The sequence below is a fragment of the Capricornis sumatraensis genome, chromosome 3, assembly GCF_032405125.1.
Source record: "Capricornis sumatraensis isolate serow.1 chromosome 3, serow.2, whole genome shotgun sequence".
NCBI lineage: Eukaryota > Metazoa > Chordata > Mammalia > Artiodactyla > Bovidae > Capricornis > Capricornis sumatraensis.
Window position 1 is genome coordinate 13,853,303 of NC_091071.1, and position 24,388 is coordinate 13,877,690.

At 43.5% G+C, this 24,388-nt stretch overlaps 1 non-coding gene across 1 annotated transcript; it reads right to left on the minus strand.

Moving 5' to 3' along the window:
- Nucleotides 1-716: 716 nt before the first annotated feature.
- LOC138077363 (U6 spliceosomal RNA) lies at nt 717-823 on the minus strand. Its single transcript, XR_011144800.1, has one exon. It is a non-coding gene; the product is annotated as a U6 spliceosomal RNA (small nuclear RNA).
- Nucleotides 824-24,388: the final 23,565 nt, after the last annotated feature.

Consider the following 24,388-nt stretch of genomic DNA (forward strand, 5'->3'; position numbering starts at 1 on the left):
TACAAGTATGGCTACACCCACTTACTTTGGCTTCCATATTTTGGAAAATCATCTTCCTTCCTTTTGCTTATAGCCTATATTTGCCTTTAGAGCTGAGATGAGTCTCCTGGAGGCAGCATATAGTTGCATCTTATTTTTTAATTCATACAGCCATTCTGTGTCTTTTGATATGTGAATTTAATCCATTTATATTTAGGGTGATTATTGACAGAGGAAAATTTAGTACTGCCATTTTATCTTTTCTAGTTGTTCCATATTTTTACTGTTGCTTTATCCTTGTGTTTCTCTCTGCCATTTGGTTTGGTGGAAATTTACAATCTTTTCTCATTTTCTTTCCTTTTTTTTTTTTTTTTAAAGATTTTGTGTCTTTTCTTTAGACTTATATTTTGGCTACCATGAGAGTTGTTTTTTGTTTTTTTCTTTTTAGAAAATTGTATTTCATTTATTTTATCCTTGCTATGTCTTAAACTGAGGCAGTCAAATATGAGAGAACTGGCTGGACATTACACCTTGAACTGCAAAAACATCTTCCATTTTAATTACTTTACTCATAAACTTTATTATATCTTCTGAAATATCTACAATTTAAGAGCAAATAACCACTGACTTACTGATTTCTTTTTATCATTGTTCACTATTTTCCTTAGTGATTTCTTTTTATTTTATTATTATTTTTTAATTTAAATTTTATTTTTTTACTTTACAATACTGTATTAAAAAATATGGAATGCTTCACGAATTTGCCTGTGATCCTTGCGCAGGGGCCATGCTAATCTTCTCTGTATTGTTCCAATTTTAGTATATGTGCTGCCGAAGCGAGCACCCATGAGAGTTTTATAAAATGTCTCAGATAAAATAGTTCTTTTATGTTGATAATATCTTTTAAAGTCTTTAATTTGTTAAAATATTGCTTGTGTTTTTCATGTGTGGTTTTTTGGCTGCAAGGCATACGGATCTTAGCTCCCTGACTAGGGATCAAACCCTCACCCCTTGCACTGGAAGGCACAGACTTAACCACGGGACCACCAGGGAGGTCCCACTGCTGGTAACATCATATATTCGTTTATCTATACAGATTCTGTTCTTTCCTTTTTCCCTTTTGTGATTTTCTTGTCTCGAAATATCCCTTTTTATTCTGTGGGTTTGTTACCAAATTGAAGTATCTATTGTTTATTTCTCTACTCCCTCTTTTAACCTTTATGCTACAATAAAGTGTTTAAAAGCCAGTTCTGATAAGGAATCGAAGTTTTCTGATTGTCTGTTTATCAGCTTACTCAAAGTCCCATGTACTTTTGCCTTTTTGTTTCTTTTTAACAGAAGGAAACAAAAGAAGAGATGAGTTAGAAAAGTTTGTTTTAACTTTTTTTGTAAGACAAGGTCTAGTATTGATGAATTACCTCAAGCTTTTGTTTTTCTGGAAAACTCTTCATTTCTCCTCCACATCTGAATGATAACTCTTCTGGATAGAATATTTTGAGGTGACCATTTCCATCTTTCAGTATTTGAGAAGGTCATTCGACTTTCTCCTGGCCTGTAGAGTTTCTGCTGAGAAATCTGTTGATAACCTAATAGGGGTTCTTTGTAGGCTACCATCCTTTTTTCCTTCTTTGCCTTAAATTCTTTGGCATTGATTTCTGACAATTTTAATGTAGTGTATCTTGAAAAAAAAACCTGTTTACATTGAGATTATTAGGTGTTCTTTGAGCTTCATGAACTTCTATATCCAGTTCCTTCCCCAGGTTCGGGAAGTTCTCAGCTATTATTTCTTTCAATAAACTCTCTATTCCCTTTTTCCCTCTCTTCTCCCTCTGGGATATCCATTACTCTAATGTTGCCCTTTTAAAAGTGTTGGAAACTCTCACAGAATTTCTTTATTTTTTAATATCTTATTTCTCTTTCCTCTTCATTTCTAAATTTATGTCTTGAAGCTTACTAATTCTCTCTTCCATATGGTCTGCTCTATTTCCAATGCTTGCTAGTGAATACTTCGTCCCATTTATTGAATTCTTCGGCTCCAGAATTTGTTTGGTTCTTTTATTGTTATTATTTATTTACTTAGTTAGCCATACTCTGAGGCATGTGGGATCTTACTTCCCTGACATGAGATCGAACCCGCATCTCCTGCATTGGAAGAATGGAGTCTTAACCAGTGGACTGCCAGGGAAGTCCCAGTTTGGTTCTTTTTAGAATTTCAGTCTCTTTGGTAAAGTATTCCTTCTATTCATTTTATTTTTGAGCTCATTGAGTTTCATGCTGACAGTTATTTTGAATTTTCTATGTTAGATTGAAATCTTCTGTGAATTTAAGATTGGTTTCTGGAGAACTGTACTTTTCATTTTGTGGCACATTGTTAGTTTCTCCATGGTTCTTGATGAATTGTTTATCTACTGGCACATTTGGAATAACAAAAGCCTTTTTTATGTTAATTTTTATTGGAGTTTAGTTGCTTTACAATTTTGTGTTAGTTTCTGCTGTACAGCAAAATAAATCAGCTATGCGTATCCATGTGTCTCGTCTTTGGAAAAGAAAAAACCTTTTGTAATTCTAAAGATTTGAATGTAGATACCTTTCTTTTGTTTTCCAGCAGGTGGCGCTAAAGCACAGTCTTTTGGTTTCTCTTAACCGAGCTGCCTTAGGTGGTTAGAATCCGCGCCCTCCACTGTCCACAGCCTTTTCAGAGGTGTTGCCCAGGGCCCCTGTTGTTGCTTCTTGTGCCTCTGTGGTCTGTAGTGCCAGGCTTCCGGTGTCTCTGGTGTCCTGGGCTGGAGCATTTGCATGGCGGGCCCCTTTTGCCGTGTCCGAGATCCCCTGATCACAGGCTCCGCTACTGCTGGCGGTGTGTGAGGGTGAAGCAGCGCCTGGAGTGGTGAGGGGCGCCTCTGCTGTGTCCAGTGTTGTAAGGTTTGCGGGGTCTGCCACCGTGGGGCTTGCAGGCAGGGGCCAGGGTTTGGGCACCTCAGCCGCTGAAGAACTGGGTCCCAGGCTCCACTGCCACCGCCTCCTGGTTGCTTGGGGCTGCAGATGCGTTGCCGCCTGGAGGCTGGAGCCACGTGCGCCTCTCCTGCTGCTCCCAGGCTCCCTGGGCTCAGCCGCCCTGGCCAGAGGCCAGGATGGCAGGAACCCCGTGCACGGTTCCCCTGCTTCCCCCTCCTCCGTGTGCTCCAGGCCACCCCCCTTTACAGTCGCGTGTGTGGAATTCTCTGGCGTGCTGGGCGGAGGCATCTTTTCGCTGTGGATGCTCTGCTGGTTGCAGAGCGAAAGAGACAGACGAAGGGAACGTTTCAAACTGCCGTGCTGCTGACATCACTCTGCCACGCTCTGCCTTTCCCCTCCATGGCACTGCCGATCCTAAGCTCTGCACAGAAATGGAATTGCACGATATTGTCTCTTTGTGACTTACTTGACTGAGCCTTGTGTCCTCAAGGTTCATCTGCTTTGTAGTTAAGTCAGAATTTCCTTTTCTTTCAGTTCAGTTCAGTCGCTCAGTCGTGTCCGACTCTGCGACCCCATGAGTCGCAGCCCGCCAGGCCTCCCTATCCATCACCAACTCCCGGAGTTCACTCACACTCACGTCCATCGAGTCCGTGATGCCATCCAGCCATCTCATCCTCTGTCGTCCCCTTCTCCTCCTGCCCCCAATCCCTCCCAGCATCAGAGTCTTTTCCAACGAGTCAACTCTTCGCATGAGGTGGCCAAAGGATTGGCGTTTCAGCTTCAGCATCAGTCCTTCCAAAGAACACCCAGGACTGATCTCCTTCAGAATGGACTTTTTGGATCTCCTTGCAGTCCAAGGACTCTCAAGAGTCTTCTTCAACACCACAGTTCCAAATTGATATTTCATTGTATTTTATGCCACATTTTGCTTATACATTCATTTGTCTGTGGACACTGGGCTGATTCCATGAATTTCCTGGTTCCAGAATGCCAACGTACAGCAGCATAAAGGTTCAGAGACGTCCAGGAGTTAGAAGACTGTCTTTATATATATTAAACATATTTCTGTGAATGGGCAGAGATGAGGACTCCTCCTCCTCTTCTTTGTCTTCTTCCTCCTTCTCCTTACTTTTCAAACATACTGAAAACACTGCCCTGCCCTGCTCCTTTTCATGTGTTTAAAACACACACACACACAACATAAGTTTACCCTCTTAAATTTTAAGTGTATCGTATTGTTGCTGTTGTTCAGTCACTAACTTGTGTCTGATTCTTTGCATCCCTATGGACTGCAGCACACCAGGCTTACTTGTCCTTCACTATCTCACAGAGTTTGCTCAAACTCATGTCCATTGAGCTGGTGATGCCATCCAACCATCTCATCCTCTGTCGCCCCCTTCTCCTCCTGCCCTCAATCTTTCCTAGCATTAGGGTCTTTTCCACTGAGTCAGCACTCTGCATCGGGTGGCCATAGTATTAGAGCTTCGGCATTAGTCCTTCCAGTGAATATTCAGGGTTGATTTCCTTTAGGATTGGCTGGTTGATCTCCTTGCCATCCAAGGGACTCTCAAGAGTCTTCTTCAGTGCCACAGTTCAAAAGCATCAATTCTTCGATGCTCAGTCTTCTTTATGGTCCAACTCTCACATCCGTACATGACTAGAAAGACTGTAGCTTTGGCTAAGTGGACCTTTGTTGGCAAAGTGATGTCTTTGCTTTTTAATATGCTGTCTAGGTTTTTCATAGGTTTTCTTCCAAGGAGCAAGCATCTTTTAATTTTTGGCTGCTATTACCATCTGCAGTGATTTTTGGAGCCCAAGGAGATAAAATGTGCCACTGTTTCCACTTTCTCCCCATCTATTTGCCATGAAGTAATGGGACTGCTTGCCAAGATCTTAGTTTTTTGAATGTTGAGTTTTAAGCAAACTTCTCCACTCTCATCTTTCACCCTCGTCAAGAGGCTCTTTAGTTCTTCTTTGCTTTCTGCCATTACAGTGGTATCATTGGCATATCGAGATTGTTGCTGTTTCTCCAGGTAATCTTGATTCCAGCTCGCAGTTCATCCAGCCCAGCATTTAACATAATATATTCTGCATAGAAGTTAAATAAGCAGGGTGACCATAAACAGCCTTGATGTACTCCTTTCCCAATTTTGAACCAGTCCATTGTTCCATGTCTGGTTCTAATTGTTGCTTCTTGACCTGTGTACAGGTTTCTCAGGAGGCAAGTAAGGTGGTTTGGTATTCCCATCTCTATGAATTTTCCACATTTTGTTGTGATCCACACAGTCAAAGGCTTTGGCATAGTCAATGCAGCAGAAGTAGATGTTTTTCTGAAATTCTCTTGCTTTGTTTATGATCCAACAGATGTTGGCAACTTTATCTCTGGTTCCTCTGCCTTTTCTAAACTCAGCTTGTATATCTGGAAGTTCTCGGTTTACGTACTATGGAAGCTTGAAAGATTTTGAGCATTACCTTGCTAGCGGGTGAAATGAGCCAAATGTATGATATTTTAAACATTCCTTGGCATTGCCTTTCTTTGGGATTAGAATGAAAACTGACCTTTTCCAGTCCTGTGGCCACTGCTGAGTTTTCCAAATTTGTTGGCATATTGAGTGCAGCACTTTCACAGCATCGTCTTTCAGGATTTGAAATAGCTCAGCTGGAATTTTGTCACCTCCACTAGCTTTGTTAGTAGTAATGCTTCCTCAGGCCCACTTGACTTCATACTTCAGGATGTCTGGCTCTAGGTGAGCGATCATACCATTGTGATTACCTGGGTCATTAAGACCTTTTGTATAGTTCTGTGTATTCTTGCCACCTCTTCTTAATCTTTTCTGCTTCTGTTAGGTCCTTGCCATTTCGGTCCTTTGTTGTGCCCATCTTTGCATGAAATGTTCCCTCAGTCTCTTCAATTCTCTTGAAAAGATCTGTAGTCCTTCCCATTGTATTTTTTCCCTTATTTCTTTGCATTGTTCATTTAAGAAGGCTTTCTTATCTCTCCTTGCTATTTAATTTTTAAATGTATTGTATTAACTATATCACATTGGTATACAACAGATATCAATAATTTTCATCTTGCATAACTGAAACCCTATTGTAAACAGTGCTGCAATGAACATAGGGGTGCATATGTCTTTTCAAATTGGCATTTTAGAATTCTTTGGGTAAATACTCAGAAGCTGATAGCTGGATCATATGATAGTTCTATTCTTAATTTTTTGCTGAATCTCCATGCTGTTTTCCATAATGAGAACACCAATTTACATTCCTATCAGCACTGTCTGAGGGGTCCCTTTCCTCCACATCCTCATCAACACAGGTTATTTCTTGCCTACTTGGTAGTCACCATTCTAACAGGCATGAGGTGGCTTTTATTTGCATTTCCCTAATAATCAGTGATGTTGAGCATCTTTTCATGTGTGGGAGACGCAACAGGGTTCAAGGGAGGAAGGAGACATAGGCTCGGGACAGACAGGAATCTGGCACCTCTAGGGGAAGGCGCAGTGGCAGGAACTGCTCAACAGTCATGCCTTGGAGCTACTTCCAGGGTGGCTTCAGCCATTTTTCTACTCCGTCACTGACTTTGAGCTGTGTCCCATGACAGACATACTGACAAGCTACATGTAGATCAAGTCCTTGGCTCGGAGGGGAGAGAAGGTGACCAGTGAGGGGACCGCATGGTTTCTATAGAGGAAAGGCAGGCGACTCGGGTTTGAGATCTCAGCAAGATGACACACAGCAGCAGAGAGGCTGTCCCAAAGCAGAATAAGGTGCTGTCATCCATAAAGGCTTCAGTTCAGTTCCGTTCAGTCGCTCAGTCGTGTCCGACTCTTTGCGACCCCATGAACTGCAGCACGCCAGGCCTCCCTGTCCATCACCATCTCCCGGAGTTCACTCAGACTCACGTCCATCGAGTCCGTGATGCCATCCAGCCATCTCATCCTTGGTCGTCCCCTTCTCCTCCTGCCCCCAATCCCTCCCAGCATCAGAGTCTTTTCCAATGAGTCAGCACTTCGCATGAGGTGGCCAGAGTACTGGAGTTTCAGCTTTAGCATCATTCCTTCCAAAGAAATCCCAGGGCTGATCTCCTTTAGGATGGACTGGTTGGATCTCCTTGCAGTCCAACGGACTCTCAAGTTTTCTCCAACACCACCGTTCAAAAGCATCAATTCTTTCATGCTCAGCTTTCTTTTTGGTCCAACTCTCACATCCATCCATGACCACTGGAAAAACCATAGCTTTGACTAAATGGACATTTGTTGGCAAAGTCATGTCTCTGCTTTTTAATATGCTGTCTAGGTTGGTCATAGCTTTTCTTCCAAGGAGCAAGTGTCTTAATTTCATGGCTGCAGTCACCATCTGCAGTGATTTTGGAGCCCAAGAAAATAAAGTCGGTCACTGTTTCCATTGTTTCCCCATCTATTTCCCATGAAGTGATGGGACCGGATGTGATGATCTTAGTATTTTTGAATGTTGAGTTTTAAGCCAGCTTTTTCACTCTCCTCTTACACTTTCATCAACTGCTTTTTGATAAGTAATAATAATAATAAAAAGGTGGGGGTGGGCTTTTGACCAACAGCAATTTTCTTTCTTTTTCTCCTATTTCTTTTTCTTTTTCGGCCATGCCACATGCCACGTGGGTTCTTAGTTCCCCAACAAGGGATCAAACCTGTACCCTCTGCAGTGGTAGTGGGTAGTCTTAACCAGTGGACCACCAGCGAGGACACCCAACTGCCATTTTCCTACCCACCTTTTATATAACTTACTTTCTATACATGGTATAAAACTCAAAAGGTACAAAAGTTAAAGCAAAAGGTCTCCGTCCCACTCCTGTCCCCGCCCCTACTCAGTCACCCTCCCCTTGAGGCAACGCTCTGACCAGCTTTGAGAGGTGTCCTCCCAAAGCAGCCTCAGCGTTTACAATGACACGAAAGCAAACACCGCCTGTCATTCTGCACCTGGATTTTTTCCACTAATGTCTTGGAGTTTTCTCCATATCATTCCATAGACATCTTTCTCATTCTTTAACACTTTTTTGCTTTGGAATAATTTTAGTTTTACAGAAAAGTTGCAGACAGTAGACAGTTCCTACCTATATACCTTTCACCCAGCTTCCCCTGATATTAACATCTAACGACTGTGGCACACTTGTCAAAACTAAGAAATTATCATTAGTAAAATACTATATCAATGAAGTGATATAATTTCTTCCAGTTTCCCTAGTTTTTCCACTAAGAGCCGTTTTCTGTTCTGGAACCCAACCCAGGATACTCCTAGCATCTATTTATCATGTGTCCCCTTAGCTTTTTCCAACCTGTGACAGTTTTTCAATCTATTCATATCCTGAGGACCTTAACACTTTTGAAGAATACTGGCTAAGTATTTTGTAGAATGTCCTTCAAATTTTCTCTTGTGTTCTTGTGATTAGAATGGGGCTATATGTTTTTGGAAAGACTACTTTAAAGTGAAATACCCTTCTTAATGCATCATATTAGGGTATTAACAGCACAACATTAATGGCAATATAACCTTAATCAATAGGCTAAGAGATTGTATCTGCTAGTTTTCTCCATGTAATTTTTTTCTTTTTGAGCTTTATTCCTTAGAAGTGGATCACTCAACCCAGATCACAAAAAAGGGGAAAGGAATTAAGCTCCATCTCCCAGAAAGAGTCAGCAAGCAAGCATTTACACACATAATCTGGAATTCCATGTGAAAGATTTGTCCCTTTTTCCCCTTTTAATCATCATTCAGTCATTTTTTAAAAACTGAAATATAATTGATTTACAAAATTAGTTTCAGAGGTATAACAGTGATTCAAAAATTTCATATTATAAACTTTTATAGTATAGTATAAATTTTATAGTATAGTATACTTCTGTAGTATGGTATAAACTTTTTTTATAGTTTATAGTATAAACTTTTTATACTACATTTCATAGTATGAAATATACTTCACTTGAAGTTCTTACAAAAGGTTGTCTGTGTGCTCTGTAGCTTATTTATTTGCTATGTAGCAGTTTGTTTCATAATCCCCTAAACCTTTTCCTTCTCCCCACTGATAACCAGTAGTTTGTTCTCTGCATCTGTTCCTGATTTGTCCATATTCATTTGTTTTATTTTTTTTAGATTACAAATATAAGTGTTAACATAGAGAATTTGTCTTTGTCTAATAGCCCATTGTGTGTGTGTGTGTGTGTGTGTGTGTGTGTGCGCGTGCGTGTGCACTACATCTTCTTCATCCATTCATTTGTTGACAGATGCTGAGGTTGCTTCCACTTCTTGGCTGTTGTGAGTCGCGCTGCTATGGACGCTGGGGTGCATGTATCTTCTGGAATTAGTGTCTTCTTTTCTTCAGATATATACCTAGTGGTGGAATTGCTGGATCATATGGTAGTTCTGCTTTTAGCTTTTTGAGGAACCTCCATAGTGCTTTCAACAGTGGTTGGACCAATTTACATTTCCACCAGCAGTGTACCAGAGTTCCCTTTTCTCACATCCTCACCAGCATTTGTTTGTGATCCTTTTTGATGGTAACTCTTCCGATGGGTGTGAGGTAATATCTCATTGTGGGTTTGATTAGCATTTTTCTGGTGATTAGTGATGCTGAGCATCTTTTCATGTGTCTGTTGGCTCTCTGTATGTCTTTGGAAAAATGTCTATTCAGGTCTTCTCGTTTTAAAAATCAGGTTTGATATTGAATTATATGAAGTGTTTATATATATTGGATGTTAACCTTTATCGTCATATCATTTCCAAGTATTTTCTTCCATTTAGCAGGCTGTCTTTTTGTTTTGTTGATAGTTTCCTTTGCTGTGCAAAAGCTTTTAAGTTTAATTAGCCCCCACTTGTTTATTTTTGCTTTTTTTCCTTTTCCTTGGGAGACATATCCAGAAAACTACTGCTCTGATTTATGTCAAAGAGTGTTCTGCCTATGTTTTCTTCTAGGAGTTATGGTTTCCGGTCTTAACACATTATTGACTGGTGATGTAGTAAAACATCTTTTGTCAGCCAAACGTTATTGACCAGAGACGATTTAGTATTCACCTACATAAAAATCGCTGGCCACAGGTGTTAGTTTCTGCGAAAATTCCCTGGTCAATAATGTGTTAAATTTAGGACTTTAATCCATTTTAAGTTTATTTTTGTATATGGTGTGAGAACATTTTCTAATTTCATTGATTTATATGAACCTGTCCTGTTTGCCCAGCATCCCTTATTGAAGAGACTGCCTTTTCCCCACTGTATGTTTTTGCCTCCTTTGCCATAGATCGATTGGCTATAAGTGTGTGAGTTATTGCTGGGCTCTGTATCCTGTTCCACTGATCTATATGTCTGTTTTTGGGCCAATACCATACTGGGTTTTGTGTTTTTTAATATTCATTTATGGCTGTGTCAGGTCTTAGTTGCAGCAGGCGGGGTCTTCCGTTGGAGCACACAAGCTTCTCAAGTTGTGGCTCACAGGCTCCACAGGGCGTGGGTGCTGTAGTTGCTGCACACAGGCTTAGTTGCCCCTCGCGTGTGGGATCTTAGTTCCCACACCAGAGGTCCTTATTTCTTGTTGCAGCCTTTTCTTTTCCACTTAGGAAAGACCCTGTAACATGGTTTTTAGGGTGGGTTTAGTATTGATTAGCTTTCAGTTTTTACTTGTCTGACAAGTTCTTTATATGTCCTTCCATTCTAGATGGCTTTCCTCCTAGCTCTAGTAGGAGCTGCCTGCCGGTTCGATTCCTAGGTTGGGAAGATCTTCTGGAGAAGGGAAAGGCTACCCACTCCAGTGTTCTTGGGCTTCCCTGGTGGCTCAGCTGGTAAAGAATCCACCTCCGATGCGGGAGACCTGGATTTGATCCCTGGGTTGGGAAGATCCCCTGGAGAATGGAATGGCTACCCACTCCAGCATTCTGGCCTGGAGAATTCTAGGGACTGTATAGTCCATGTGGTCACAAAGAGTTGGACACGACCAAGTGACTGTCACTTTTCACTTTAAACAAAAGTGACTCTTTTTCTCTCGATCCCCTTAGAATTTTCTTTTTAGCTTCTGCCATCTTAATTATGATATGTGTTGGCATGGATCTCTTCGGATTCATCTTTTCTGGGGCCCTCTGTACTTCCTGTACCTGAATATCTGCTTCCTTCTTCAGATTCAGGGTGTTTTCACCCGTAATTTCACCAAATACATTTTTGACCCTTTGCTCTCTCTTCTTCTTTTGGGACCTCTATTACATAAACGGTGGTACAATTGATGTTGTCCCAGAGGTCCCTTAAACTGTTCTCATTTTTTACATTTCGTTTGCTTTTTTCTGATTGGATGATTTCCATTATTCTATCTTCCGGATCACTTACGCATTCTTCTGTATCACGTGGTCTGCTGTTAACTCCTTCTAGTGTGTTTTTGTTATTGTAATCTTCAGATTTGACTGGATTTTCTTTTTATATTTTGTAACTCCTTATTAAAATTATCACTGTGTTCATCTATTCTTTTCCCTATGTCAGTTAGCATTCCTATTACTAAATCTTTGAACTTTTTTTCTTGTAAATTATTTATCTCTGTTTCATTAGTTGTTTTTCTTGTTCTTGCTTTTGAAACAAATTCCTCTGTCCTCTCACTTTGACTAAATGTCTCTGTCTCCTTGGAATTAGGTGAAACAGTTACCTGTCCTGGTCTCGTGTGAGAGCAACCCTGTGCAGTCTGTGTGTACCCAGCGGCTTTTCTGGGAGAGCTGGGTCTGACATGCGTGCACATGTGCTAGCTTGCTCAGGCGTGTCCGACTCTTTGCAACTCTGTGGACTGTAGCCTGCCAGGCTTCTCTGTCCATGAGATTCTCCAGGCAAGAATACTGAGTGGGTTGCCTCGCCCTCCTCCATGGGGTCTTCCCAGCTCAGGGGTGGAACGCGTCTCCTGTCTCCTGCATTGGCAGGTTGGCTCTCTCCCACTAGCGCCACCTAGTGGAAGCACGGGCACAAGTCACCACCCCAGGGTGTGCAGGCAGTTAGCGCCTTGATAGGAAGTGAGGCTAGAAACCGAGAGCCCAGGGCTGGAGCCTGGTGTGAGCTGGGGCATCTCTTCTATCAGTGACCAGCACATCCCTTTTGGGTGTGGGGTCAGTCCCCACGCTGCTGGAGCAGAAGTCCTGAGGATCAAGTCCACGCTATCTCTGTTCCCTCTGTGTGTGCGTTCCCTGCTCCCAGCATTGGCACCTTTGTCCTAAAGGGAGCAGTGCTGGGCAAGAGGGGCTGGCGTGGGCACTCAGCGTGGGTTGGGGCACGGGCTGGGGCAGCCCCTGCACCAGTCAGAGTTCCTGTTCACTCTCCATCTCCTGCCTCCAGAAGCACCAAAAATGCCTTCCCTCATCTGTCCACGTGCTGCATTGGGTCTGAACTGGCCGTGAAGGCCCCTCAGCTGGGGCAGCCTTTGCCCTAGTGTGGAGCTGTGCCACGGGGCAAGAGAGGCCGGGGCAGACTCTCAGCTCGGGCTGGGGCACAACTGGGACCTTTGAGAGAAACTGGCCAGGGTCCCAAACAGCTTTAATCTGTTTCTTCCGCCTTGGTTTTTGGAAATCAGCAGGTGTGTGCACCCTTCAGGAACAGTCTAAGTTTCTTACTGCCCTGCTCTCTGCCCCACCGGTTCCCAAACTAGGTAAGGAGACTCATTCTCCCAGGGCCAGGCCCCCAAGCCTGCCCAGTGTCTCCAGGGGCCATCTCCAAGGCCATGTAATCGCCCGCCTCTTCTGTGTCCACTCCCAGGGATGCAGATCACCCCTGATCACTTTTCTTTCCTTCCTGCCTGATCCTGTGTGAATCTTTCTTACAGCCTCGGTGGTAGGTGTCCTTTGCCGCTCTCCACCTCACGTGCATTTTTGATGTGCTCAAGGGGGTGGGTGAGATTGTGAGCTTGTGTCGTCCTGTTCCACCATCTTGATCTCCTCCAACTTCATTTTTTAAGGGTAGTCTTTCTGCGTGTAGAATTCTTGGGTGGCAGTTTTTCCTTCTAACTCTTTAAACATGCCACTCCAGAGCTTCCCTGGTGGCTCAGTGATAAAGAATCTCCTGCCAATACAGGAGATGCAGGTTCCATCCTTGGGTCAGGAAGAGCCCCAGGAGAAGAAAACGGCTGCCCACTCCAGTGTTCTTGCCTGGGAAATCCTATGGACAGAGGCGCCCAGGGGGCTACAGTCCATGGCGTCACAGAGTCGGACGCAACAGTGACTAAACAGCGACAATATGCCACTCCACTGTCTTCCGTTGCTTCTGAGAAGCCAGTTGTTAATTGCGCTGTTTCCTTGAGTGATTTTTCTCTTGCTACTTTTTGACCTTTCCTTGTTCTTTCATGGGTTTCCCTGGTGGCTCAGACAGTAAAGTGTCTGCCTGCAATGCGGGAGACCCAGGTTGGATCCCTGGGTCAGGAAGATCGCCTGGAGGAGAAAATGAGTACTCCAGTACTTTTGCCTGGAAAAATCCATGGATTGAGGAGCCTGGTAGGCTACAGTCCGTGGGGTCACAAAGAGTCGGACACGACTGAGTGACTTCACTTTCACTTACTTTCTTTGTTCTTTCATGGTATATTTAGGGAGGGAGCTCTTTGTATTGATTTAACTTGGATTCATTGATATTCTTGGATCTGCAGACTTTAGTGATCGTTATCAAATCTGAAAGTTTGAGGGCTATTATTTCTTCAAATGTTTTTTCTGTCCCTTTTTTTAACCTCCTTTTTTTCTGTGACTACCATTTCCTATGTTAGTATGCTTGACATTGCCCATGGGTCCTGAGGCTCTGTTCATTGTTGCTCAATCTTTTTTTCTGTCTGGTATTCAGGCTTGGGTGATTTTCACGATCTGTGTTCACGTTCATTGATTCTTCTACCATCTCACATCTATTGCTAAGACCATCTAGTGGGACTTCCCTGGTGGTGCAGCGGTAAAGGCCTGTACTCGCACTACACGGGGCTCAGGATTGATTCCTGGCTGGGGCGCTAAGATCCTGCATGCTGTGCAGCCTGGCCAAAAAAAAGAAGGATCCCTCCTGTTGTTCTTTTATGGCCGTACCTACACCCCCGCTTCCAACTCCTGGAAACTATGAAGAAATGTTGTCCAATTCTATAATTGTCCTTTCAAGAAAGTGGTATAAGAGAAATCATATAGTATGTGAACATTTAAGACTGGCTTATTTTACTTAGCATGATGCCTTTGAGATCTATCCCAGCTGTTGCATGTATCAAGAGTTCATTCCTAGGTGTCCCTGCTGGCCCAGTGGTTGAGAATATGCCTGTCAAAGCAGAGGACACAGGTTCAATCCCTTGTCCAGAAAGATACATGCTGTGGGTCAGCTAAGCCCGAGCGCCGCAACTACTGAAGCCCACGTGCCGTAGAACCTGTGCTCGGCAGCAAGAGAAGCCGCTGTAATAAGAAGCCTGCACACCGCAGCTAGAGAGTAGCCCCCGCTCACCACAACCAGAGAAAGCCCGCACACAGCAACGAAGACCCAGCAAGCCAAAAATAAAGTAAGCAAATAAAATTTAAAAGGAAGAATCCATTCTTTTGGGGGACCTTCCTATACTGTTGGTGGGAATGTAAATTGGTGTAGCCACTATGGAAAACAGTATGAAAGCTCCTTAAGAAAATTAAAAATAGTTGCCATATGATCCAGCAATCCTATTGCTCATATACATCTGGCCAAAACTTTTAATTTGAAAAGATATGTGCACCCCGGTATTCACAGCAGCACTATTGACAACAGCTAAGACATGGAAGCAACCTAAATGTCCACTGACGGATGAATGGACAAAGAGCATGTGGGATATATAATAATAATACATATTATAGAGAGAGACAGATATATACTGGAGTACTACTCAGCCATAGAAAGAAAGAATGCCATTTGCAACAATGTGGACGGACCTAGAGATAATCGTACTAAGTGACATAATTCAGACAGAAAGACAAGCACCGTACAAGCTCACTCACCTGTGGCAGAGAAAATGTGATACAAAGGAACTTATTTATAAAACAGAAACAGATCACAGACATAGAGGACACACTTACGGTTACCGAAGGGGAAATGGGCAGTGAAAGTACTAGTTAGTTGCTCTGTCGTGGCCAGTTCTTTGCAACCCCACGGACTATAGCCTGCCAGGCTCCTCTGTCCCTGGAATTCTCCAAGCAATAATACTGGAATGGGTAGCCATCCTTCTCTAGGGCATTTTCCTGATCCAGGGATGGAACCAGGGTCTCCTGCATCGCACGGAGATTCTTTACCATCTGAGCCATCAGGGAAGCACGAAAGAGGCGTGAGGAGAGATAAATTAGGAGTTTGAGGATTAGCAGGTACAAACTACTATACATACAAACTACTACACAAGGTCTTACTGTACCTCATGGGGAACTATATTCAATATCCTATAATGAACAATAATGGAAAAGAATATATATCATATTCTATAATATATATATATAAATTGAATCACTTTGCTATATACCAGAAACTAACACAACATTATAAATAACTATACTTCAAGAAAAAATATAATTAAAAATGAGTTTATTTCTGGGATTTCCCTTGTGGACCAGTGGAAGGGAAGACTTCACCTTCCAGTGCAGGGGGTGTAGGTTTGATCCCTGTTTGGGGAACTAAGATCCCACATGCTGTGTAGCATGGCCAAGAAAAAAGAAAATATTCCTTTTTATTACTGAAGAGTGTTTCATGGTATGAGTGTACTACAGTGCTATAGATTAAATTTTTATGTTGCCGTATGGAGAAACTTAACCCAATATAACAGTATTTAGAGGTGGGACCTTTGGGAAATGATTTGATCATGAAGGCAGAACACTAAAGAATGGGATTAACAGGTGGCTCAGCAGAGAAGAATCTGCCTGCCAATGCAGGAGACGTGTTCGATTCCTGGATAGGGAAGATCCCCTGGAGAAGGAACTGGCAACCCACTCCAGTACTCTTGCCTGGGAAATCCCATGGACAGAGGACCCTTGTGGGCTACAGTCCATGGGATCGCAGAGTTGGACATGACTTAGTGACCTAACCACAAATGAAATTCCAGAATAGGAAGCAGGCTCTCATCAGACATCAGGTCTGCTGGAGCCTGGATCTTGGACTTTCCACCCTCGAAATGTGAGAAATAAGTTTCTGTTGTTTATAAGCCTGCCTGCCTATGGTAACTTGTTATAGCATCCCAAACTGACTAATACACACAATTTGTTGAACCATCCATTCACCCGCTAAAGAACATGTCAGATCATTTCTGGGTTTTGATTATTACAAATAAAGCTGCTATGCACATTCATGCACGGGTTTTTTTCTTGTTCTAGGATTGACCTGTTTATGTTTTGCTTTATCTCTGGCTGTGCTGGGTCTTCATGGCTTTCTCCAGTTGCAATGAGCAGGGGCCGCTCTCTAGCCGCAGTATGAGGGCTTCTCATTGCAGTGGCTTCCCTGTGGCTCCCAGGCTCTAGAGCACAGGCTTGATAGTTGTGGCGCACGGGGCTTTAGTTGCTCCACGACATGCGGTGTCTTTTAGGACCAGGGATCAAACCTGTGTCCCCTGCATTGGCAGGCTGATTCTTAACCACTGAGCTACCTGGCAAGCCTATGCACAGGTTTTTATGTGAACATACATCTTGATTTCTCTGGGATTTCTGGTTGTATGGTAATTGCACAGTTTTATAAGAAATTCCACACTTTTTTCCAGAGTATGCGTGCCATTTTACATCCCCTCAGCAATGTATGAGTAACTCATTTTCTCTGTGTCCTTACTAGCATTTGATACTGCCACTATTTTTTTGTAATTTTAGTGATTCTGGTAGGTGTGCAGTGACATCTCATTGTGGTTTACTTATTTATTTGGTTCCATCAGGTCTTAGTTGCAGTGTGGGTTCTCTAGTTATGGCCCATGGGCTTAGGTGCCCTGCGCCCTGTGGGATCTTCCCAGACCAGGGATCGAACCCATGTCCTCTGCATTGAAAGGCAGATTCTTTACCACTGGACTACCACGGACATCCCTCACTGTGGTTTTAATTTGCATTTCCTTAATGGCTAAAAATGTTCAGCGCCTTTCAGCGTGCTTATGTGAAATCTGTAAATCTTCAGTGAAATGTCTGTTTCTGTCTTCTGCTCATTTTCTAATTGGATTGCTGGGTGGTTTGGGGTTTTGTTTTGCCTTTACTGTTGAATTTTGGGAATTCTTTATATACTCTAGAAAGTAGTCCTTTGTTGGTTATGTGGTTTCCAAATATTTTCTCCAACTCTGTAGCTTCCCTTTTCTTCCTCTTGACTGTCTTCCACAGAGCAGCAAGAGTTTTACATTAAAAAAAATAAATTTATCTGACTGCATGGGGCCTCAGTTGCAGCACGCAGAATCTTTGATCTTCTTTTGCGACATGTGGGATCTAGTTTCCCGACCAGGAATCAACCCTGGGCCCCCTGCATTGAGCCACTGAACCACCAGGGCCATAAAGAAGGGTGAGCACAGAAAACTGATGTTTTGCATTTTGTTGTCATTGTTCAGTCGCTAAGTTGTGTCCGACTCTTTGCAATGCCATGGACTGCAGCACGCCAGGTTTCCCTGTCCTTCACTATCTTCTGGAGTTCACGCTGAATTGGTGATGCTATCGAACCATCTTATCCTCTGACGCCCCCTTCTCCTTTTGCCTTCAATCTTTCCCAGCATCAAGGTCTTTTCCAATGAGTTGGTTCTTTGCATCAGGTGGCCAAAGTATTGGAGCTTCAGCGTCAGTCCTTCCAATGAATATTCAGGACTGATTTCCTTTAGGATTGACTGGTTGGATCTCCTTGCAGTCCAAGGGAGTCAAGAGTCTTCTCCAACACCAAAGTTCAAAAGCATCAGTTCTTCGGTGCTCAGCTTTCTTTATAGTCCAACTCTCACATCCATACATGACTACTGGAAAAACCATAGCTTTGACTAGATGGACCTTTGTCAGCAAAGTGATAGCTCTGCTTTTTATTTTTATTTATTTATTTAATTTTTATTTTTACTTTATTTTACTTTACAATACTGTATTGGTTTTGCCATACATTGACGTGAATCTACCACGGGTGTACATGCGATCCCAAACATGAACCCCCCTCCCACCTCCCTCTCTGCTTTTTAATATGCTGTTTAGGTTTTTCGTCCAAAGAAAAAGCATCTTTTAATTTCATGGCTGCAGTCACCGTCCGCAGTGATTTTGCAGCCCAAGAAAATAAAGCCTGTTACTGTTTCCATTTTTTCCCCATCTATTTGCCATGCAGTGATGGGACTGAATGCCATGATCTTAGTTTTTCTGATTGTTGAGTTTTTTTAACCAGCATTTTCACTCTCCTCTTTCAATTTCATCAGGAGGCTTTTTAGTTCCTCTTAGCTTTCTGCCATTAGAGTGGTATTATCTGCATATCTGAGGTTATTGATATTTCTCCTTGTAACCTTGATTCCAGCTTGAGCTTCATTCAGCCCAGCATTTCACATGATGTATTCTGTATATAAGTTAAATAAGCAAGGTGACAATATACAGCCTTGATGTACTCCTTTCCCAATTTTGAACCAGCTGTTGTTCCATGTCCGGTTCTGTTGCTTCTCGACCTTCAAACAGGTTTCTCAGGAGGCAGGTTAGGTGGTCAGGTATTCCCATCTCTTTAAGAATTTTCCAGTTCGTTGTGATCCACACAAAGGCTTCAGCATAATCAGTAAAGTGGAAGTAGTTGTTTTGTCTGAAATTCACTTGATGATCCAATGGATGTTGGCAATTTGATCTCTGGTTCCTCTGCCTTTTCTAAATTCAGCTAGTACATCTGGAAGTTCTCGGTTTACATACTGTTGTAGCCTAACTTGATGGATTTTGAGCATTACCTTGCTAGAATGCAAAGCAATGAATGGTAGCTTGAGCATTGTTTGGCATTGCCCTTCTTTGAGATTGGAATGAAAACTGACCTTTTCCAGTCCTGTGGCCACTGGTGAGTTTTCCAAATTTGCTGGCATATTGAGTGCAGCACTTTCATAGCATCATCTTTTAGGATTTTAAACAGCTCAGCTGGAATTCCATCACCTCCACTAGCTTTGCTTGTAGTGATGCTTCCTAAGGCCCACTCAACTTCACACTCCAGGATGTCTGGCTGTAGGTGAGTGAACACACCATCGTGGTTATCCGGGTCATTAAGGCCTTTCTTGTGTAGTTCTCCTGTGTATTCTTGCCACCTCTTCTTAAAATCTCTTCTGCTTCTGTTAGGTTTTTGCCATTTCTGTCCTTTGTCATGCCCATCTGTACAGGAAACACTCCCTCGATCTAATTTTCTTGCAGAGAGCTCTGGTCTGTCATTCTGCTGTTGTCTATGTCTTTGCTACTCATTAGAGAAGCCTTTCTTATCTCTTCTTGCTTTTCTTTGGAACTCTGCAGTTGGCTACATCTCTCCCTTTCTCCTTTGCCTTTCACTTCTCTTCTCAGCTGTTTGTAAGGCCTCCACAGACAACCACTTTGCCTTCTTGCATTTGTTTTTCTTGGGGATGATTTTGTTCAGCACCTCCTGTACAGTGTTAGAAGCCTCCATCCATAGTTTTCCAGGCACTCTGTCTACCAGATCTAATCCTTTGATCTATTTGTCACTTCCACTGTAAAATCATAAGGGGTTTGATTTAGGTCATACCTGAAAGGCCTAGTGGTTTTCCTTACTTTCTTCAACTTAAGTCTGCATTTTGCGATAAGGAGCTGATGATCTGAGTCAGGTCTTGTTTTTGCTGACTGTATAGAGCTTCTCTGTTTTTGGTTGCAACGAGTATAATCAACCTTATTTCCGTACTGACCATCTGGTGATGTCCATGTGTAGAGTCATCTCTTGTGTTGTTGGAAGGTGTTTGCTATGACCAGTGTGTTCTCTGTTAGCCTTTGCCCTGCTTCATTTTGAACTCCAAGGCCAAACTTACCTGTTACTCCAGATATCTCCTGAGTTCCTACTTTTGTATTCCAGTCCTATGAAGAAACAGACATCTTTTTTTTGGTGTTAGTTCTAGAAGGTCTTTTAGGTCATCATAGAACCACTCAACTTCAGCTTCTTCAGCATTAGTGGTTGGGGCACAGACTTGGATTACTGTGATATTGAATGGTTTGCTTTGGAAACGAACCAAAATTGTTCTGTTGTTTTTGAGATTGCACACGAGAACTGCATTTCAGACTCTTTTGTTGACTATGAGGGCTACTCCATTTCTTCTAAGGGATTCTTGCCCACAGTAGGAGATATAATGGTCATCTGAATTAAATTCTCCCATTCCCATCCATTTTAGTTCACTGATCCCTAAAATGACAGTGTTCACTCTTGCCATCTCTTATTTGACCACATCCAGTTTGCCTTGATTCATGGACCTAACATTCCAGGTTCCTATGCAATACTGTTCTTTACAGCATCGGACCTTGCTTCTATCACCAGCCACATCCACACCCGGGTGTTGTTCCCGCTTTGGCTCCGCCTCTTCATTCTTTCTGGAGCTATTTCTCCACTCCTCTCCAGTAGCAGTAGCTACATTTTGATGAGGTCTAATTTGTCAGTTTTTCCTTTTATGGATTGTGCTTCTGATGTCATATCTATGGTTCCTTTACCTAGCTCTGGACATTAAAGATTCTCTATTTTTTCCTAAAATTTTATATTTTACATGATCCATTTTGAGTTAATTTTTACATAACTTATGGGGATTTAGGGGCTTCCCAGGTGGTACTAGTGATAAAGAATCCACCTGCCAATGCAGGAGACGTAAGAGGTGCCGTTAGATGCCTGGGTCGGGAAGAACCCCTGGAGTTGGAAATAAATGGCAATCTGCTGCAGTATTCTTGCCTGGGGAATCCTATGGACAGAGGAGCCTGATGGGCTACAGTCCATGGGGGTCGCAAGGAGTTGGTCATGACTCAGCGACTGAAGACACAGACACACACACAAATGGTACTGTATTTTTAATTTTGGTTTGCATTTTTTGTTGAAAACTGGACATTTTAGCTAATATATTGTAGTAACTGTGGATTCTGATTCCCCCCCACCCCAAGCCTGATGTTATTGTTTCATTTTTAGTAAATAGCCTATACTCAATTTGTAGAAACTATCTTCTCCACGGTATGTAACCCATGATGTCTCTGCTCAGTTTAACTTATATTTTGTTTTTTTGTAAAATAAAACCTCCGAAGAGATTGCCCTTAGGTCTACATAGCATAGAATTCAGGCAATGCCCGGTTAGAGGTTCTGCTCAAACATCTTGACCTTTGCCTATAGCGCTGGGGGCAAGTGGGGAAGCCTATTCAAAATTCAGTGTGTTTTCAAGTCTATCCCAACTTCTGATACTTTCCAGTACAGAGCTTGAATCCTTGGGTCGCCCCTGTGTGTGTGCACGTGGCCTCCCATTCTACCAGGGATGTGTGGAACCTCTGGTTCTTTTCCAGGAGTTCCTTGGTAAATTTCTCTAGAGGCTGCCACCCACCCCAAGCTTTCTCCTTTCTCGTTCTATCAAGTTTGCTATTTTTACAAACAATGCCACTGAACAAGAGTTTTTCACCTTTCCCTCCAGAGCAAGCCCAACAATGAAGCTACTAGCTTTTAAAGACACCTTCACCCTGGTAGCACTCTAAGCTAGGAATGAGGGACAAAATGGAAGCAGCTCCAGGCGAAATACTTAGTGTTCTTTCTGGAAGTGCAGCCATCTTTCCATAAACAGTTGCATCTCAGTTTTTTTTTTTTTGTTTTTTTTTTTTTAACCTGCGTTGGGTCAACTTTCAGAGCCCTGAAGTGGTTGTCTTGACAATTTCATCCTATTTTACAGTTGCCCGACACTTTGCCAGAAATACTCAGACACCCTGAAACCTTGCTCACCCGTGGACACAGCTGAGGATGCACTGGGGACCCAGACTCCAACCTCCTAGCTTCAGCCCCAGTGGATGAACCTGGCTTCTTAAGGTAGACCTCCTTCCGCTGGTGAGGGAAGACTCAGAAGCTTTCGGGTCGAACTCGCAGGACCAGAACTCAGTACATAACTATAATTAGCAGCCTCCGACATCACCCCCCCGCAATCCAAGGCACCTGCTTTTATCAGTGGACACTCACGATTGCAGATGAGTCCTAGCCTCTCCCTCCTCCATCAGAGCTCATGAGGAATGTCGACTTTCACATAGTTCCATGGACCCGACCACTAGACTAGTCAAGTTGCTCCATTAACCTTTAACTTTTCCAGGGATCAAAGTAGGGAGGGGTGAATAGGACAGTAGGTGGGGCTTGCGGGCTCAGCTCTGGTCTTGTTTCTCCCAACTCACCCCCAAGTGCTGGACTCCACGCCTCCACCGCTTTCCCTGCATGGTGGGATCTAAGTAAGAGGGCTGACTCCAGGCCTCCACAACTATAACATTTACCATCTATCTCTGCTGCTGACCAATGTAAGTCGCTCAGTCGTGTCTGACTCTTTGTGACTCAGACAGGCTCCTCTGTCCATGGAATTCACCAGGCAAGAATACTGGGTATTCTTGGGTAGCCATTCCCTTCTCCAGGGAATATTCCTGACCCACGGATTGAACCTGGGTCTCCCGCACTGCAGGCAGATGCTATAGGCTCCACATATTTTGAGTCACTGAATCTTCACAACGCTAGGAAGTAAATGCTATTACTCCTCATTTTTACAGGTGAAAAAAATGAAGGCAGAGAGTGTAAGTTAAATTTGCCCAAGGTTTTCCAAGAGAAAAGTTGGCAGTGCCAGAATTTGAACCCAGACAATCCAATTCCTGATCCTAAACCCAGACTCCTAAACACTCTACTATCTGTTCACAATCTGGTCACTGCTATTGCTGGCACTAGAACAGGGCTTTTAAAATAGCAGGCTGCCTTCCTTGAAGTTGGCCATGCAATCGATTTAGTGGTTAAGCCCAGTTTTTCAATTAGATAGAAGAAACTAAAAATGTTAAATAGCAGTGCACGTTCTATGTGATAAGCATGGTTTTCATTTCATGAAATGTGTTATATACACTCGCTTTGCGCATCAGTTCTCATCAGATGATAGGAACCCGCTGCAAAGGCAGTACCGCTGTTGACGAAGACTAGAGCTTGGGGGAGATCTCTTTGCTTTGCTGGTTCTCACCTACCAAACCAGAGGTGACCCACCAGCCTGGCTCTTAGACACCACCCCTCCAACACACACTTCATTATAATGTTTACATTATACACTGTTCCACTGTTAATCTGCTCAGTCCTCACTATATTCAAGTGGCTACTGTTATCCTTACTTTACAGACGGGAAATGGACAGAGAGGTTAAACCACTCAGCCTAAGTTACACGGCCTGTTGTCAATTGGGGCCGGGGCTTAGACCTGCCACACTGACTCTGAGAACACCCTGCAGAGACCAGATGGTGGTAAGACATCTCCCTGCATAGACTGCGGGGCCGTCCCGGCAGCAGCCTGGAGGCTTGTCCTCTGGTGGGAAGACAGATCCCTGTGGGACTCCATTCTCCACCCATCGTAAGCCAGGGTCCTGGGAGCACAGTCTCTGCCCTCTGCCTGGAATGCCCCAGGCCAGCACTCCCTGCTCTCTGTGTGACTTCAAAGCGTACCTCTTTTCAAGATGCCTCCTGTGATCACCGCAGCTGAGGCATCACAGCCCTCATCCTCTGTCCCAAGAACCTTATCTCATCACTGGCTGCCATTAGGTCAGAAATATACTTCTGTGTTTATGCAATGTCTCCCCCACCAGAAGGGAGCACCCAGAGGGCAAGCATCTCGTCTGTGGGCTGCTGCGCCTCTAGTTCCTAGATGGACGACGGGACTTAAGAACCCCAGAAAAATGTGTTCTTGGGTGAGCAAGGGTCTGGAGTAAAGAGGGTAACATGGAAAGCAAGACCTAATCTCCTCATCCCCTGGACAAGACACTGTCAACTTGACGTCTGTTCTTGCAATGGTCAGACCGCTGCTGTTCATCCACCAGCAACACCTAGCTGGTATAAGGAGCTTGGGGCCTTCAGAGGGAAAACCAGATGGGCAAAGGTTTGTTCAAGACAGGAAGTAAGTTCACAAGCTGGACTGGACTCCGCAATGCACCTTGGGTCTGTGCATTCACTCTGCTTCTCCCGAAATCTGCAGAGATGGTCCTGAGTGTCTGAGACTCACAAGAACAAGGTGATGCTTATAAAGCACTATCTCTAATGGACTTGTGGACTGGGTCTATGTCAGATTTTACAGATGATGAGAGAAGGAAGACGCAAGCCCTTATTCTCCAAGGGCTTCTGCACTGCGATGGAGAGGAGCCACCACAAAGCACGGCGAGCTGTGCTCCGCTCGCTAGAGGGCCAGGCGAAGGTGGCAGACACAAGCGCTCCCAACCACGCACCGGAGGCTGACCCCTCCCTGCCTGCCACCTGCAGGGACTGAGGAAGGGCAGATCCACAGAGCCCCAGCCTACCGGGAAAGGGGAAGAATTCACATCGGTGAGCACACTGCCCTTC